The sequence below is a fragment of the Euprymna scolopes genome, chromosome 1 (genome assembly GCF_053919585.1).
Source record: "Euprymna scolopes isolate OS-2025 chromosome 1, ASM5391958v1, whole genome shotgun sequence".
Classification (NCBI taxonomy): Eukaryota; Metazoa; Mollusca; class Cephalopoda; order Sepiida; family Sepiolidae; genus Euprymna; species Euprymna scolopes.
In genome coordinates this window covers 80,499,710-80,518,803 of record NC_136482.1, presented here as the reverse complement: position 1 = coordinate 80,518,803, position 19,094 = coordinate 80,499,710, and the positions used below count along the sequence as shown (strand labels likewise).

Here is a 19,094-nt window from a genome sequence, read left to right as displayed (position 1 = left end):
AAATCAAAATTAAAAATTTCACAATAACTTTCGCGTCAACCTAATAGAATTATTCTCAGCACATGAGCCACCATTATTGTGTATTATTGTTAGTAATGCAAGATGCATGTCTTTTTTTTTTTCTTTTTTTTTAAAGAAAGCATGTGCATTGCATTGTGTAAACACTGTATATTTTCCTAGAGTTAGTCCTTTTTGGTAGATTGGACATAAAAAAGATACGTCGTGTATATACAAAGTCAAAATTTAAGAAGAGACCGCAGTTTCATTCTATTCATGACCACAGAAAGAGTACCAAAATATTGCGTTCACAGCTAAATTTGGCATGTGGTAGGGAGGGAACCAAGTCTATACAAGGGAGATAACTCTAGTCCCAAAGCCATGATCTACACAGGGGTGGGTCATTAGAAAGATCCAGGAGTGAAGCAGTCAAATAGAGAAAAAATGCATTTTGTATCTATTTGTAATATTCCCATGCTGTAGTTTATTTTGGTATACAAGTGTGTGCGGAGGGGCAGCACTGTCAATGTGGCATGATCAAGTTTGACAAACTTTGGAACCACTAAACTGGATTGTTTTTTACTGATTTTTATGTTATGGAGATCAGTTAAAAAACAACAAGAGTGGATCCATTCCCATGATGCATTTTTAAATATTTTAAATATATAAGAAATATAGAATCTATTATTATCTGAGCTAATCAGCTTTTGTTTCTCTAAGGCTTGTTCCATATATTTAAATCATGTAAAACTCATAAAATATTTCTCAGTTTTTAAATTGAATTATGTTTGAAAAAAATTTCCATTTTAATTGCTCTAATTAGCTGGAAATTGCAAGTAATTCATATGACCCATCACTTACGATCTAGCTCTTTCATCCTCTCTCACTGTATTTTGTTGGACTCCTCTCCACTATTACTCTTGATTTTCTCTCTTTGTTTCTGTATTAAAGGAAATAAAAAATAAAGATTGGAGTAGTCTATTATAATGAAAAGGGCAGATCACCAGGGGTAATAATATTATTTAACCCATAACTGCATAAGTGGGCAGTAAGCAACTAATTTTGCATGTCTTTTTATTTTCAATTTGAACTGGCTTTGCAAGTACACTTTTTCAAAAATTTTTCCAGTTTCAAATAATCTAACGCAAGTTCAATGTGTAACTCAATGAGTCTAAGTTTTTTTTGTGTGTGTGTGTGTGTATATGTATATAAGGTTAATACGAAAGTTCTTGTGGTTTTTAACTTTTAAATTCAAATGAACATATCAAACAAAAATTTATTGATCGAATAAATACCATCAGAATCAATACACTTTTGCCAACATAAAACATATATTTATGTCAGAAACATAAAAATCTTGTGTTCTGGTGCCAATGAAGTCATCAAAAGCGGTTTTGATATCACTTGAGTTGTGACGCATTTATTTTGCAGCAAGTTGTCAAGATGCTTGAAAAAGTCGTAATTGGTAGGTGAGAGGTCTGGAAAGTATGGCGGATGAGGTAGAGTTTCGCAGCCCAATTTGTTCAACTTCTGCAGGGTCGGTTTAGCAACTTATGGTCAAGCATTGTCATGGAGGAGAATTGGGCCTTTTCTGTTCACTAATGCTGGATGTTGTCGAAATTTCTGATGCATTTCATTCATTTGTTGATAGTACTTATCCACTGTCATGGTTTCGCCTGCATTCCAAGAACTGTAATGGATGAGAGCAATTGCAAACCACCAAACAGTCAACATGACCTTCGTTTACTGCAACTCTGGCTTCAGGAAGTGTCGTAGAGCTTCTTCACTGATGTCTAACAACTGAGCTGAGCGTCGCTAGTTGTTGAAAAGAACTCACTTTTCACCGCAAATCACAACCCAGTTGAGAAACTGGTCATTCTTGTTGCGTAAAAGAAGGGAAGGTAACACTCCATAATGGCGTTTCTTTTGGTTGTTGATCAATTTCTCGATCACCTATTTATCAAGTTTTTTTTCTTTCCAGTCTCTCTCAAGTGGTTGGAAATCATTGTATATGTTATGTTTTATCCAGAAGGAAGTTCTTGAACAGTAGTGCGTGGATTGGCTTTGACTAAGGCTTTTACTTAATTGTCAACATCTGATGGCCAACCACTATGCTCATCATTTTCAAGACTCTTGTCGCTGTCACAAAATTTCTTAAACCACTATTGTGCTGTGCATTCAGTAGTGGTTTCTGGGTTTAAGGCTTTGTTGATATCGCAAGCTGTTTCAGCAGCTTTTCAGCGGGGCTTGAATTGAAATAAGAAAATTGTGCTAATTTGCTTTTTTTTCACCTTGTATTCAGCGTTTTGAAATGAGGACATAATTGTTTTAAAATGATTTTAACTTAAACGATTAGATAGAGCGAAAAATGTTTTTTAAAATGATATATAAAGTAATGTTTATAAAAACTTGTTAGAAAATACATCATTTGAAATCAAAATAAAAATTTCGCAAGAACCTTCTTGTCAACTTTATAATATGTATGTATGTATGTATGTATGTATTTATGTATGTATGTATATATATATGTAGTTTTTTTTTTTGTTTTCTCTCAGACATTGATATCAAAAGCTTACTTTTTCTATTTAAACATTATTAAAACAAACTTCTTAATCATGGATATGTAAGCGACTCCATGAAGGTTAACTCGGCTGTATATTCCTTTGAAAAATAAGCTTTCATTAATTATTTATTTTTATGGGTCTTATCAGATAATGGCTGTCATTTCACTATTATGCGAGATTCTATTTATACATAGTTTCTACATTCTGCATAGATATGTAGAATTTACAATGAAAACATTCTAGCACACAGAAATATATTTGACCATGTCGGTGTGTGCAAAAAGTCTCTACCAAACTCCTCTCTTAAAATTGGGTCTAAAGAGTTAAAATTTTTTGAACCTGTAGCACACTTCAGATTTGGTTTTTCGCCAGTAAAGTAGCTGCTAAGAGGTCAAAATTGAAAAAAAAACAACATTGATATTTGCCTGGTGTAAGTCGACGATACATGTTTTCTTTCTGTGCATGCACTAATTAAAAGTTATAGATTAAACAACATTATCTTTTAGCAGTGTTTATATGCATATGGATTTAGGTTCTATGCTAATAAGGCTGGAGAGCTATATGTTTTGGTTTTGATTCTAGCTGATTGCACACAAGTCATTTTCTTTTTTACTTTTGAAATGATTACTATATATTAGGTGCAATATAATAATCGATAGATAATTGGCTTTATAATAAATACAAATTTTGCATAAATTAAAATATAATATTTAGATGTATTTTATGATTGGGTAATGCTGAGTGGCCTGATAGTATATATAAAAGTGACCTCGTCTATGTATGCAAAATGTCTTTATCAAACTCCTCTCTGAATATTTGGTCTACAGACTTGATATATAAGGTATTTGGAGCTCGGGATCACTTTCAGTTGGGTTTTTAGCCTGTAAAAAAATACCTGCTAAGGGATTAAAATTGAGAAAAAAACGCAGTTGACTTTGACAGGAGTAAATTGACTATCTTCTGAGCATGCATACATATACATTTTTAGCTTGAAGCCACTTAATTTTTTAGCCCTTTTTATCCATATGACGATAGCCCAGACAGTAAGAACAAACGCTGAAATACTAAATAACAACTATGGATGGAGCGCTGAATTTTCTTGGTTTTAATTCCATCAGTCATTTTTCTTGTTCTTTTTTTTTTTTGCTAATTTTTGAAATCATTACTATATATTAGGTACAATATAATCATCAATAGAGAATTTGCACTATAATAATAAATACAAAATCTGCGTGAATTAAAATATAATATTTAAGCATATTTTATAATCATGGAACAATGGATGGCTTGCTAGTAATCTATGTTCACTTTGTGTCCACAGGTTAAAAAATCTAGAGAATCTCTGTGTTTATATAAATAAACAACTATGAAACAGTGTGGAATTTGAATTGTTTTTTATGTTTTCCTGCCATTTAATATCCTGACTGTATCGCTTTGCAAAGTTATCTACTTAAAATACTTTAACAAAATTTTTAAATAATAAACATTTCATATTGTATTCTTTAGACTACTGTTCTTGCTATCAGTGTTATTTGCACAACGTTTCAGTGTAACCTCTGACCATCTTCAGGTGTATCCTATCAAATTTGGGAATCTTTTTGTCAAACTTGGGAAACCTTTATTTAATTGTTATTGCAAATTACTTAGGACTTCTACCTAGTCATGGCATGTGGAATGGCAGGATGCTACTCCGGTGGATTAAATAAAGGGTTCCTGAGTTTTACAGAAAGATTTCTGTGCAGATTCCAGTGTTCAACAAGATACAGCTGAAGATGGTCTGAACTGCATGTATTAATTCAGGACTTCAGTTATATATATATATATATATATATATATATATATATATATATTAGGGATGGACCAATTAGCACAAATTGGCTGATTACCAGGTTTTGTAATACTGATTTATCATCAAAATTTTTTGTCATAAATGATATTAATTCAAATTTCTTTTCATAAATGATATTAATTCAAATTTTTTGTCATAAATGATATTCAAATTTTTTTGTCATAAATGATACTTATATGAATTCAATTTAATTGCAAACAAAGACAAGTTTACTCCTTTTTTGCTAGCTAGTGAAAATTTAACAGAGACATGAATCGTCTACGCCATATTATCAAATAACATGCATGAAACGCTGTTAGCATATAGTCTGTTACAACTGTACTGAATTTGAGGCAAATACATGTAAGCATATGGAAAATTTCCCTCCTTTCTCTTCCTATTGAATTAACATAATTATTATTTTATACTTTAAATCACTGTCAAAGAAAATTATTACTTAATCTTTCAGTTTTCATGTTGAGGAATTGTACAGTAAATTACGATGATGTGCGAACGGAAAATAAAGTATTCTTCATCAGTCATACTCTTGTTCCTCATTTTTAGACTCGTGCTACCATTACGTAATATATATTTTTATTTTTTTGGTTTAGATAATGTATATTTTATTGAGATGAATTACTAAATAGATATGAGACACAAGTAATTGAAATACATGAAGGATTAACTAAATATTGACAACAACTATAAACTATTATGACAACCAGTTTCTGCTGAAAGTATTTTGATGTCAATCCCAAGAATAAGAATACAGCTGCTTGCAAATTATGTCAAACCATCACATCAAACGGTGGCAAATCAGCAAACACTTTTATGATTAATATGTTAAACCATCTTAGAAAAGTTCATCCAAAAGAAGCAAAAGTTGCAGATAAGACAAAGCAGCACAAGGAATATTCAGGGACAAACATTCCAGCAACAAGTGGCAACAACTATGAGCCTCCAGCAAAACACCAAATACTACTATATAATCAATATAAACCAAAAACGTTTAGGATTTTAATGCCACATGTCACAAGAGATCCAGTACAGTATCTGATAAGAGAAATGATTGCTGCTTATATTCAACTGTATTCTGTAACATCCGACATTGGATTTAATAGGCTTATTGCAAAACTTTCCAAATTTCACCAAAAAAGTACTTCACTGAAAAAATAATTTCAGATATATTTATAAAAGTAAAAACAAAAATTCAATCATCTTGATGAAATTAACAGCATTTATTTGATTACAGACATTTGGACAGTGACAACAGATAATACTCTCTTTCTGAGTTTGACAGGTCACTGGCTTTCAAATGACTTTGAACAGTACAGAGCTATGCTTAAAATTGTTCCATTTCCTGGTGCACACACAGGTGCAAGAATAAGTGAAGAATTCCACAATGTTCTGGATAAGAATAAAATCTACAAAGTTTTTAGTCTTGCGGAAACAAATATGGTTGCTAGTGTCAGGGAATGTGGCTTAGAATCAAAGCCATCTGATGAGTCACTTGAAATAGTTTAAATTTAATAGGAAAGAGAAAAGTTAGGCAATTAGTCAGCAAATCAGCCGATTACTGATTAATCGGCAAGAGGCCGATTACTGATTACCTGTCCATTAAACAATATACCCCTAATATATATATATGTGTATATGTTATTCTTTTCAATTTCTGACATGTTTAACTGTTTTTTTTTCAATTATAACCCCTTAGCAGCTATTTCTACAGGCTTAAAAATCAAGTCAAAACTGTTTCTGATGTCAAAATACCCTATATGTCCAGTTTCAAGTCTAGACCAAATATTCAGAGAGAAGTTTGGTAAGACATTTTGCAAACACAGACAAGGTCATTTATTTTTATATATATACACACACACACACACACAATGGCTTCCTTCAGTCTTGACAGACTATGGATACCCACTGTAAGGGTGCTTGCGCATGAAATTTTTGTGGCAAGAGTTGCGCAATCTCCAACCACACCTCTCCTGAGTCGACAGGTTGTACTGTGCAAGTGGAGATTCAGGACAACTGGAAACAATGCCGAGAGAAGCAGAAAGCACATATAGCACCTAGAATTCCCAAATGGTCACCCATTTAGTACTAGCCAGGCTCTATGTTGCTTAACTTTGGTTATCTGATGAGAACAGGTGTGTCAAACCGATTATGTCGTACAATATATATATATATACATATATATATATATACAATATACATTCACACACATGTATAAAAACATGTCCGTGTGCTAGGATGTTTTCATCCTAAATTCTATGCAATTATCCACAATATAGAAAACCTGCATAAAAAGAATTAAATGTAATACTTAAATGAAACTGATCTAATAAGAAACTATAAAAAATGAATAATTAATTAATGAACTCTCATTTTTCAAAGGAATATGCAACTTAATTAACATTCATGAAGTCGCTCCCATAATCAGACTGAGTGTATAAGAAGTTTGCTTTAATGATTTTTAAATAGAAAAGTAGGCTTTTAATATCAATGTCAGAACAAAAAAAATAAACTCGACTTTATGGGTATATAGACATAGTCATCCACACACAGACTGTTTTACTGTATCACAGCTCTTTGTTGCAGCTAGACCAGCATCTATACCGAAGCAGTGATCGAACTTACACCCATCTAGTTGATAGTCAACAGTTCTACCCTCTGGATCAGTGCCCGCAAACAATATGATCAGATGTCTGTTTCAATAAACAGTTTAACAGTGCTTAATTTGTTTATTTACATATATTTGTTTATATTTATATATGTATATGATGATTGTTTCTTCTTGACAGAAGTGTTCCATCTCTTCATTTAACTGTTGTGTGTGTTAAATCCAACTTTAGTGTTTTTTATATTTGACAAAAAATCTTTCTATCTGATAAAGGTGTTTTCATATTAACATTTTTTTTTTTTTCCAATTTTCTTATTTTGTTCAAGCTGGGGATGGGGAATTCTAGTGGATTCCAAACTCTAACCTGCTATCTCATATATTACAACTGAGATCTTTTTAAGATTCTAATCATCCCTTTAAGTGCAATTTTTTTTTGTTTTCATTTTCTTCCTTTTAAGATAAACCAGCTGCGAACATTCCTCTGCTTTTTTTTGATACCAGCCGAGAGATCTTTTTGGTATCCTCAGTGTTCCCTTAGATGCAATTGTCTGGATTTCTTGCACTTGGTTCACCTTCAGGTTCTTCTTCATAAGCCCTGTGGTACCTATAATAACTGGTATGATTGAAAGCTCCAAGGTTCCAATTTCTTTTCATATCGTATATGAGACCTTAATATTTGGTCTGTTTCTTCCTTTCAGCTATGTTCAGACCTCGTTCATTAGCGACACTCACTTCAACCAAGGTTGCTACTCTCTCTAACTTATTCCATATAACTATGTCAGGTTTGACAGCAGCATTTTCAAGGTAGCTCCACAAATGTTTTGTCAGGCCACTTTTAGATTTACAAATTAGACCTCAAATATGAAAACTTAGCACTAGAAGTTGTGCCTTTTCTTCATAAACTTGTTGATCCTGTCTTTGGCATGATTTAAGATTTACAAATCTAGCTTTTGACAGAATAAAACTATCACATGCAATGCACTTCAGATCCTGTTATAAATTCTCTGGTATTATACTTTCATCCTGCTTTCTTAAAACACACTTCAAGACAGCATGATCTACACAACGTTCTTCAAAGTTCTTATATCTTTCTCTGATATTTTTCATTGATAATGATTATATAGTAATAACCAAGTGCAAGAGAGATTTGTACTTAAAGGGATGGTTAGAATCTTAAAAAGATCTCTCGAATATACAAGATAGCGAGTGAATTTCTGGCATCTGGCTCCATCCCTAGCTTGAAAAAACCTGATAAGAAAATTGAAAAAAAAAAAAAAAAAGAGAGAACACATATACATGTCAGTGAAGAGCTGAGGATTTAGACAACAAACAATCATTAAGAAATACTTGGTTGAATCCTTGAGTCCACATGTGGTCAGTCTTTGATGGTGGATTTGCGATGGACTAGTCATCTTTTGTGATAGTGTTCAGGACCACTGTGCGTAAGTTGCCATGATTCGAGATTTAATGTAGGGCATCGAAGATGTTGTTTCAATCCGACTCGGGTGATTCTCATTGCAACACCAAAACACGTTTTGATTTCGACTCAAATAAGGGAAATGAATTATATTATACCCAATATATATATATATATTGGGTACAATATATATATATATATAGTAATGATTTGGCCTACTAGATTGGCAAAAGACAATTTTTTTTAATATAATTTATAATTTCTTCTTTTTTTTTTGTACAAACTAATATTAACATTAAAGCTTATAAAAGAAAACAAAACTTTGAAATCAAATGTTATAATTTTATTAGTTCCAATTGCATTTCAACATGATTGTGTGTATGTTGGTAGTGATTCAGACAAAATTAAAGTTTTGGATTTTTGAAAGAATAAATAATAAAAAAAAAAAAACAGCATATATGGAGCAAACAGGTTTTTGAGGTTATGTGTAGGCTCATAATTTTGAATTTAAAGAAACTTTTTGATGAAAAAGTTTTTTTTTTCTCTCTCTATGCTGTGTAACCATAACAGCAAACATTGCCTTCGATATTACTTGTTTTTTAAGTGCACTATGGCACTGAAAATGGCCACTATAATATTAGGGTTTTTGCTATAAGCTAAATCCATCATCATATACAGCATCTTCTCATTCAAATCAGCAACTTTTGCTTATTTTATTTCTTTTATTTAATTTGTCTGTTCTTCTTGCATGTCCTGGTGCTACCAAATCAGGCTGTCTGAAGATATTGGCTTCCTTACTTAAAATATACCAAACATTGATGTAATTGTTTTTTTTTCTTTGCAAAATCCAATCATATTCTGCAAAGTTAAAAACAACAATTTTCCTGTACAAAATAACCAAATTAAACACTATGGAGAAATATTTGAAGATATAAAGAACTTGAAGTATAAAAACTTTTCGCCAAATTATTGGATTTTTTGGCATTAATAAATGTGAAAAAGTTTAATATGTCATGAAACAAAACAAGCAAATCTTCTCACAAGTCTTTTAATATCAAATAATCAAAAAACTGAGTACATTAGATAAAAATCATCGTCAGAATATAAAATGACAGGAAAAAGTGAAAGAAAGCAATTCAAATTCTGGGCTGTTTCATGGTTGCTTATTAGTTATACTAGAAGAAAATAAACACTTCAATAAATACTATTGAATGCGTTTATGAATCCCTGTTCTCCAAAAAGGTTAAATACCATTGTTCTATAAGGTCATGAAAAGGATTTTTATTTGAAACTTACCACGTAGACAAATGTCGATCATAAATGTAAAATTTTCCAAGTAGATTTTTGTTCACTTTTTTCTTAAAAAAAAAAAAATGAAAATCGGTTTAGGATTTGCTTTAAAATTGTCCACAAATTCTTTGGTTTTCAGTTAAATGACTCCACAGATCTTAAATGTTTTAGACTGTTGTCCTCATATTTATTGTGATGCTTGCAACATTTCTTGTCCTTTCCGGCTTTCAAATACCTTTTAGTGTAGCTAGTAACATTCTGACCATGTCGAACTGGAGCCATTATTTGATCAGCTAGTGTCGATTGCTCTAATTTTTCACTCCAGGTCTTTGTGATACCTCGTATTCGTTACAAAGTGATATTGTCTTATTTTTTTCTTCAAATTGTTTTTATCTTCTTTTGACTGAAGTGTAATAAAAAAGTTTTTTTTGTTTCATTTTTCAACAGCTGCAAATCCAATTGATTATCTCATGCTGATTCGATGGAAGGCAATATTAATGAAAGTGTCAACCGACATGAACTAAAAACATGGATACTGCAGACGAAAACAAGTAAGACCTCCGCAAAAATAACTTAAATTCAAACAACGGAAAATTTAAATCGAAACGAAAGTTAAACCAAAAAGATTGATTTTTTTTGTATGTATATATATAATTATATATATGCACACATGTATATAAATATAAAACTAAGATTTTGCTAAATTCTTAATGCAATTAATGATATTTAATTGTCGTCTTGAGTTTGATACAGGGTCAGTGACCATCTTGCTCAATGAAGACGTGAAAGTACAGCATTTTGATGGCATTGCCCGACTTCCAGGAATTCTGAAAGATGGTTGTACAAGATGTAGTGTCATATAGCAGAAGCGATGTATTAAATCGCATGATGAACGGCGAAATTCCAAGTGTCCCGATCATTACTCTGGCAGGAGTGACTAGCCTTACGGACCTATTGCCCGAGTTGCCCCTGCCAACACCCCTCTCTCCACCTGTGCACAATAAAAGCCTTTTGTTTAATCCAAAAATTGCAGATGAAGCACAAAGAATCCTTGGCAGCTCTGATGAATCGTTGGCCCAACAACTTACGTGTGCCCTCAAGCAGACGTCAACTGATCATATTGAGCTGAAAGATAGCTTGGCAAGTAATGTGATAGAAGGTGATATACCGGACCTGTTGAAATTAGTTCTTCAACAGGATCCCATGGTTTTCCAGTCTCAGATGACAGGCAATAGCACTGCTACTGGTAATACAACTATTACTACTACTACTACCAATACTGGTACCACTAATAGTAGTAGTAGTAGCGATAGTAGTAGTAGTAATACGAGTAGCAGGGGCTTTAATAGCCGGCAAACGCGGCAGAGTCTTTCTCAGCAGCAAGCTACAAATTTTGATCCCACAAATCTGCAGACCCAACCTCCACAGGAATTACTTCAACAAGATCCTATCTCTAAACTTCATTCCTCTCATTTATCATCACATTATACCAAACAGATGAGTCCTTTAACAGTCCAAAAGCTGCAGGAAACCTTAGAACACCCTGCTAACAATCAGTATTCTACTCATTCAGATGTTCATCAAGCAACCCAACAACATTTTCCAACCCATGCAAACACAGCATCCTTAGCCTTAACCTCTCTTGCTGAGCCCATATTAAATCTGAACCTTTCATTTCCTCCGGAGGCGATGTATCCAAGCAGAAGACGATCCAGTAGTGCCAAACCCTTATCTCAAACTCCAAATCATGGTGGTGGTGGTGATGTGCCTGCTGCTGTCTCCTCCTCTGAGGTTAAATCCTCATCCACTGACCGGGGAAAGGGCTCTCAGGAAGTTTCTATACGTAGAAACAGTTCATCAGATAGAAATTCCCAACAGTCCAGTCAGTGGAAAGATTCTCACTCAGGTCGAAGAGATTACAATAAAGAAGGTGGGCAACCATCTTCAGTCACCACTGCTGGTTTTCCCTCCATGGAATATGAGGCAGAACCCCGGGCACGTCGTAGCAGAAACCAATCGTCTGAGAAACCAGAAAAGGTCAGTAAACCACAGGCAGCATCATCATCATCATCCTCCTCACTGTCATCATTGCAACAACAGCAACAACAACAGACTCCTGAAGAAGATGATGAATTATCTTTTAGCAAGGAACTTGACTTATTAGTGGTTAAGAATTCCAAACCAATTGTTGTATTAGAACTTCTAGATCCTCGAACTCTTAAGTCTGTTGCATCAGGTGGGAGAATTAAAGCAGTCGTCGATCCAATAAAGCGGGCAATGAAGAGACCATTGTCCAGTGATGAGGAATCTAACGAAGAAGACGATGATGGGTCATTGTCGAAAAAGAAGCGAAGGAAACGTAACAAGCGCATGAACCAAAGATCCATGACTGCTGAGGATCTGTTGGAGAGTGCAACGTTTCGGAAGTTTGCCCAGGCGATTGAGGTAGTGTTTGACACGGCTGAAGAAGTCGACTTTGGCTCGTTGGATCCGAACGATGAGGAAACTGAATGTCCGCCAGAATCCTTGATCTCAAAACAAGTTTTATCTGAGATTTGTGGTGAAGCTGCAAAGTTAAAAGCACAGAAAGTTACTAACCAAATTCCGGCTGACAAACTAGTGAAGCTGCTTACCATCCTCCAGTGGAATGTGCGTGATGGTGTAAATCTATCACCATATATGAAAACAGATGATGATGACGATGATGATGATGATGGTGATGACGAAGAAACAACAATGTGGCGAGAGTTGGCTATGGAGAGGGTGATGAGAAGTATGGATGCTTCTCTGGCTGCAGTTTACATAATGACTTCTCCTGACATGCCTAAACAGGTCTACTTAGACGATGTCATTGAAAGAATTATACATTTTGGCAAATGGCAGCTCCATAATACAGTTTTTCCTGAATTTGATCCTGTCTACAAAATAGATCCAAAGGCGAAAGGGGGCTACCAGGGGAACTTGAAGTCCAAGCGCGCACGAGCCCATACTGTTAAGCATAAATCAACTATTACACTCTATAATAAACTGTGTGAGCTTATTGGCGCTCTTGGTGAACTTCTTGATATCCAGGAACTCCCTGATACTGTTATTTTACAGGTATCCACATTAGGGGTGTCACCATTTTTTGTTGAAAACATCAGTGAGATGCAGTTAAATTGTATGAGACTTGTTGGAAATATTTTCTCCAAGTATGACAAACACCGGCAACTTATTTTGGAAGATATTTTTGCTTCTCTGGCTCGCTTACCATCGACGAAACGAAACCTCCGTAATTACAGGTTGAATGCCACAGATTCCATTCAGATGGTGACAGCTCTCGCTTTGCAGTTGATACAGTGTGTTGTCAAAATGCCCACTATTAAGCAGGAGAGTTTGGAATTACCAGGTGAGGAAAAGCCAACTTCAGACAAGGCAGCCCTTGAGAAGGAGAAAAAGAAAAAAGACAAGGAAAAAAGATCAAACGATGGGGATGTTATAATTGTCACCTCGTATGAAACAGCAATGCGAACGGGTTACAATTTTTTGTCTGTGTTTCTGAAAAAGTGTACAGCTAAAAGTGAGGATGACTACCGTCCGCTGTTTGAAAATTTTGTGCAAGATTTATTGGCGACAGTAAATAAACCCGCATGGCCAGCCTCGGAGCTTTTGTTGGGTCTCCTTGGCAGGATTCTCGTACAACAGTTTAGTAACAAGTCAACTGAGATGTCTTTGAGAGTGGCGTCACTTGAATACCTTGGCATCGTTGCTGCTCGTCTCCGTAGTGATGCAGTCTCTAGTCAGATGAACCAGGAGATGATCGATGAAATAGTTGAGAAGGCAGATGCATGCAACAACCAGGATGACAATAAGAAAAAAGAGAAAAGTGAAGAAGAGGAGAGCGAAGACGACAAGAAAACAAAATGTCTGCAATTGGGTATGTTGAACTATTTGGCTGATAACACGCAAAGTGATCCCGCGTTGTCGTTTGCCCGTCTTTTCTATATTGCCCAATGGTATCGTGACATCACAGTCGAGGCTGAAAAAGCACAAAAGAAGGCTGAAAAGGCTGAAAAAGATGATGATGAGGAAAAAATGACCTTGATAAATAAATCTCTTCAGAGAGCAGAGAATGGAAAACAGTTTCTACTATCTGTGGCAGAGGTTCGAGGAAAACTGCTTGGTACAATGAGAATGAAGCACAGTCCACTTGATTATGAAGATGCTTGCCTTGTGGCTCGTTATCTTAGTTCAAAACGTCCCTTTGCTCAAAGTTTCGATGTCTACTTGACGCAAATCCTGCGAGTGCTCAGTGAAACCGCTGTGGCCGTACGAACAAAAGCAATGAAATGTTTATCCGCTGTGGTGGAGGCGGATCCAGGGATTTTGGCTAGGGACGATATGCAACGAGGAGTACATGGACGTTTCCTTGACCAGTCAACTTCTGTCCGAGAAGCAGCTGTGGAGCTGGTTGGGAAATTTATCCTCATCCGACCAGAGCTAATTCCAAAATATTATGATATGTTATGTGATCGGATCCTGGATACTGGTATTAGTGTACGAAAACGGGTCATCAAAATTTTCAAGGATATTTGTCTGGAGCAGCCAGACTTTTCTAAAATTCCTGAAATGTGCGTGAAAATGATTCGTAGGGTCAATGATGAAGAGGGCATAAAAAAATTGGTGAATGAAGTTTTTCAGTTGATGTGGTTCTCACCGCTGCGGGGCAAAGATTTGTCGAAGCTTGTACGTAAAGTTCTTAACATAACCGAGGTGGTATCTGCTTGTAAAGATAGCGGAATGGAATTCTTTGAGCAACTCTTGGAGAATCTGCTGAAGAAGGACGAAGAAGGGAACTTCAACAAAACTGCGTTACAGGCTACTAAGCAGGTCGTAGATTGTCTTGTTGAGAATGTCCTCTCATTGGAGGAGAAATCTGTAGATGGGGACAGTATGACGAGCCCTCAGCGGTTGATCGCCTGCCTTACTACATTATTCCTGTTTAGCCGGATAAAACCAGATCTCATGCTGCCCCATGCTATGACGCTTCAACCGTACCTCGATATCAAGTGCAACTCGCAAAGTGACGTGATGGTCCTCCATAACGTTGCTCGTATCTTGGAACTGGTCGTCCCTCTGATGGATCACCCAAGTGAATCATTTTTGATGCAGCTAGAAGAGGATATGATGAAGTTGATCTTGAAACATGGGATGATGGTGCTGCAGAGTTGTGTCAGTTGTCTTGGAGCCGTTGTCAACAAGGTCAGTCATAATTATCGGCTTGTTAAAGATTGCTTTCAGAAATTCTTTGGTGTCATCTCAAAACTGATGGCAGACCACAAAGAGAATCCCAATAACCCGACCCTTGTGAAACGACGTCCTACCCTGCTCCGTTCTCTCTTCACTGTCGGACTTTTGTGCCGGCATTTTGATTTTGACTCTAAAGAAATGGGTGAGACAAAAGCGTCTTCACCCATTAAAGACCGTGTCTTTGACGTCTTGTCTTACTTTATTGAACACGAAAATGAAGAAGTGAGAATTAAGGCCTTGACAGGGGTTGGATTCATGTGTGTGCGGCACTATGAGTACATGCTTGGCAGAAGCATGAAAGAACTCTATTACTATTTGCTGACTGATTGTAGGGCATCAGTTAAGCTTAAAATTCAAGCATTAAAAAATCTGCAGTGCTATCTTGTTGAGGAAGAAATTAAGATGATCAAGGCAGACGCTGAGTGGCGTAAAAAGTGTAAGTCTGAAGATCTGAGAGATATGGGTGATGTTCAGTCTGGGATGTCCAGTACAATTATTCAGGTATACCTTAAACAAGTTTTGGAATCTTTCATCAGTGCAAATAGTCAGGTGCGACAAGCTGCTCTTGAAATCATTCAAATTGTCCTCCGTCAAGGACTGATACACCCTGTCCAGTGCGTTCCGTATTTGATAACGAGCGGAACTGAGCTTGATCCGAACATAAGAGTAAAATCCGACCAACAGTTACAAGATATAGATAAAAAGTATCCGGGTTTCATACAGATGAAGGCTTTGCAAGGCATGAAAATGTCGTACAAGTTACAGAGTATCATTCAAAATGCTTCAGAGCCGGTACGTGGCCTTAGAACCCAGGACGGGATCACCCAGAGTTTAAATTCATTCCTTTACAGTGTGCTCCGGGGTAATCGGTCTCATCGAAGAGCTTTCATCACCTCATTGTTAAATTCATTTGATGATTCTGCTCGTGCGTCCCCCAAGGAACTTTTGTATATAGCTGATAACCTTGCCTTCTTTCCTTATCAATCTCAAGATGAGGCACTCTTCATAATTCATCAGATCGATATCATCGTCTCAGTCTCAGGGTCTAATTTACTGCAGTCTTTCAAGGAAAACCTGTTGCCAGGTAAAGATGTGAAGAAAAAGGGTGAAGTGTACGATGAGGATGACGAAGAAGAAATTGATAATCTCTTAGAGAGGCTACCCCCGAATATTACACCACTACTAGATATTTGCCGCATCTCACATGGTTGTGTGCTGCTGCTTGTCCTAAAGCAACACCTCAAAGAGCTCTATGGCTTCACAGACAGCAAAATCCATCGATACTCACCTGCTGAAGGGGCCAAGATGTACGATAAACCTATGAGCCGAAAGTATGCCATTGATTTCAATCCCTTGTCGAGTCTTGAACTCCTAAAGAGAGGTGCACCGGAAGAAATCGATGATAATGTCAAGCGAAAAGTGATCGAAGACTATCTTGATTTTAAACAACTCATGCTAAGTATTGATCCACCTGATGATGATGATGAGTCTGATGATAATGCAAAGGTTATATCTCCTAATGCCAAGGGCCAGAAACAACGGTCAGGGACTGATGAGGGGCATGCTGGAGAAACAGAAGGAAAAGATTCTACTGAGAATCAAGACTCTGTGAACATTCCGGAAAAGATATCTGATGGGAGCGATGGGATAAAGCCACGTAGTCAACCGCATACACCGCACCATAGTGTGCGCGGTCGTCACAGTTATGCTGCCTTGTTTGAAAAGAAAAAGAAAGTACGTCTCACCCCGAAAGCGACTCCCCCGCCAAAACCACCTAAAAAGAAAGCTCGTAAGCGGAAACGACGTTTTAGTGATAGTGAAGACGACTTTGACAGCGATGATGATCCAGATTTTGTTGTTTGATTGATTGAAGTTTTTATTGTTTTGTTATTGGAAATGCTTGTCAAATCAGATTTAATTGAGTTGAGGGAGAAAATTACAAACAATGATTTCTGGGGATAGTTGAAGAAAGGGAGGTTATTCATTTTTATATGAGGACTTATCATTTAAAGAAAACACCGTAGGGGGGGGGTGATTGAAAATAAATCAGGAATGAAAATATATTTTGTGGAAAAATGATCCAGTCAAAAAACAATTGTACATTTTTTTTTTTTTTTTTTAAATTTGAAAAGTGAAAATTTGTAAATCACTTGAATTGCAAAAAACAAAAGACAAACTAAAGAAAATAACTATCATTTTTCCTTTTTATGTTTCCATGTTTTAAGAAGATGAAACAAAAACAATTTGGTAAAAGGGAGGTAACCAATATGTGTTCGTTTTCTTTTTTGTCATTTCAAATCAACTTTTCTAGCATCCATTGAAACAATACAAAAGAAATAAAAAGTAAGAAAATAAAGAAAAAATATCAAGCTCGACAAAAAACACAAATCATAAGAATATATAAATTAAGGAGACATTTTTCTTATCTATTTTTTTCATCATGTTTTGGAAGAAAAATTTCAAATGTGTCATAACATGTGCATAACATTTTATGTTTATATTTACTTATATAATGATGCAAGTACCTGTGCACTTTTATATATAAATGTTAAAACAAAAAAAAAAAAAAACCAAAAGAGTCCTCTTTCCATCACACACAAAATTGAAAAAGAAAATTATATGAAGTAAAAAATAAGACAAAAGAATGATGCATTTTTATGGAAAAAAAAAAGAATTCATCTCACATCTGTTGTAAATTTTTATCGTACTGGAGATCCATTTTCTACAGCACTCGATCTCAGTAATAAAATTTGCATATGATGCTTTTTTTTAAAAAAAAATTTTTATTTTGCTTTCTAAAATCCAAATGGTTCAATTTTTTTGTTGTGTTATTGATTTGATTAAACTGCCACAATCTTTTTCTCTTTTTGAGTTAATTTAAAGATTTTTCAGTAATCTTGCAGTGTAACACAGTTAACAGCTGAAAAATCTAAAGAGAAATATATATATATACATATATATATTGGTGGGTTGGTTGCATTCCAATGATAAAAGGAAAGAATCTGTTCACAATCGTAATTTTTGTTTATTTATTTTGTATGAATGCCTATATTTTCTTTACGGCTTTTTATCTGTTTTGAAATTCATAACAAAAACATTCTTTCATTGGGCATGTTATTTTAAAGTATTTTGAATTATATTAGAAGAGATATATACCTAAAAAAAATATGTATTTTTTTATATAAATGTAGGAATAAATATATATTTTTTTTAGTGGCATCACAAGGCCACAGGAGAGACAACCAAGCACAAAAAAACGTAAACAAAATTTATTCCAAAGTAGCGCTGAAGCTAACCTGCCAGGACACTATATATACAAATGTAGGCAAATTTGGGCATATTTATTGGTTTGAAAATGTAGGTTCTTTTTTACAAGTTGTCATAAAAGTTTAACCATAGATTAGTATTATAATTGTCAAAAAGCTTTCGAATTTTCATGTAGTTTTCTCATAGAACCAAAGATATGAACATTTCAATATTTAATTTGGCTATGAGTATATATATATATATATATATATATATATATATATATATATATATATATATATGTTTTAGTGGCCTGGCAAGGCCACAGAGGAGACAGCCAAGCAAAAAAAATCCAAAGCAAAATTCATCCCAAAGTAGCAAAACTAAAGCTGGCTTGCTGGAGTATGCTAATTTAGGCATATTTTATTGGTTTGAAAATATAAGTTCTTAAAATTTTAACCATAGAATAGTATTATAATCTTCTAAAAGCCTGCAAATTTTCATGTAGTTTTGGGCTATAGAACTAAAGATATGAGCATTTCAATATTCAATTTGACGACGAATACAGATATATCCATATATAGATATACCACTTTTTTGCACAATTTTATAAGTTCAAAATCTTGGTAACTACTGATTAGAATTTAACAAATGAAGGTTCATTGAAAAGCTGAATTGTGTAATGGGTTTTGTGACATTTGCCCTTAAGGTCACACATTACTGGGGATCACTTTTCTATATTAATTGAACTTAAAATGAGCATTCACTTTATGACCACAAAGTGGATGCTTAGTTCATGTTAAATTAATATAGAAAAGTGATCCTCCACTTTATAATTTC

The 19,094-nt window shown here is 34.9% G+C and overlaps 1 pseudogene across 1 annotated transcript in view; it reads left to right on the top strand.

Annotated features, from left to right (window-relative positions):
* Window positions 1–17,866, top strand: part of LOC145242573 (nipped-B-like protein A pseudogene) — a 33,218-nt pseudogene extending 15,352 nt beyond the window's left edge. The window contains exon 2 of the transcript XR_013862772.1: window positions 10,167–17,866. The product of XR_013862772.1 is annotated as a nipped-B-like protein A pseudogene (transcript). The remainder of the gene's footprint in view (window positions 1–10,166) is intronic.
* Window positions 17,867–19,094: the final 1,228 nt, after the last annotated feature.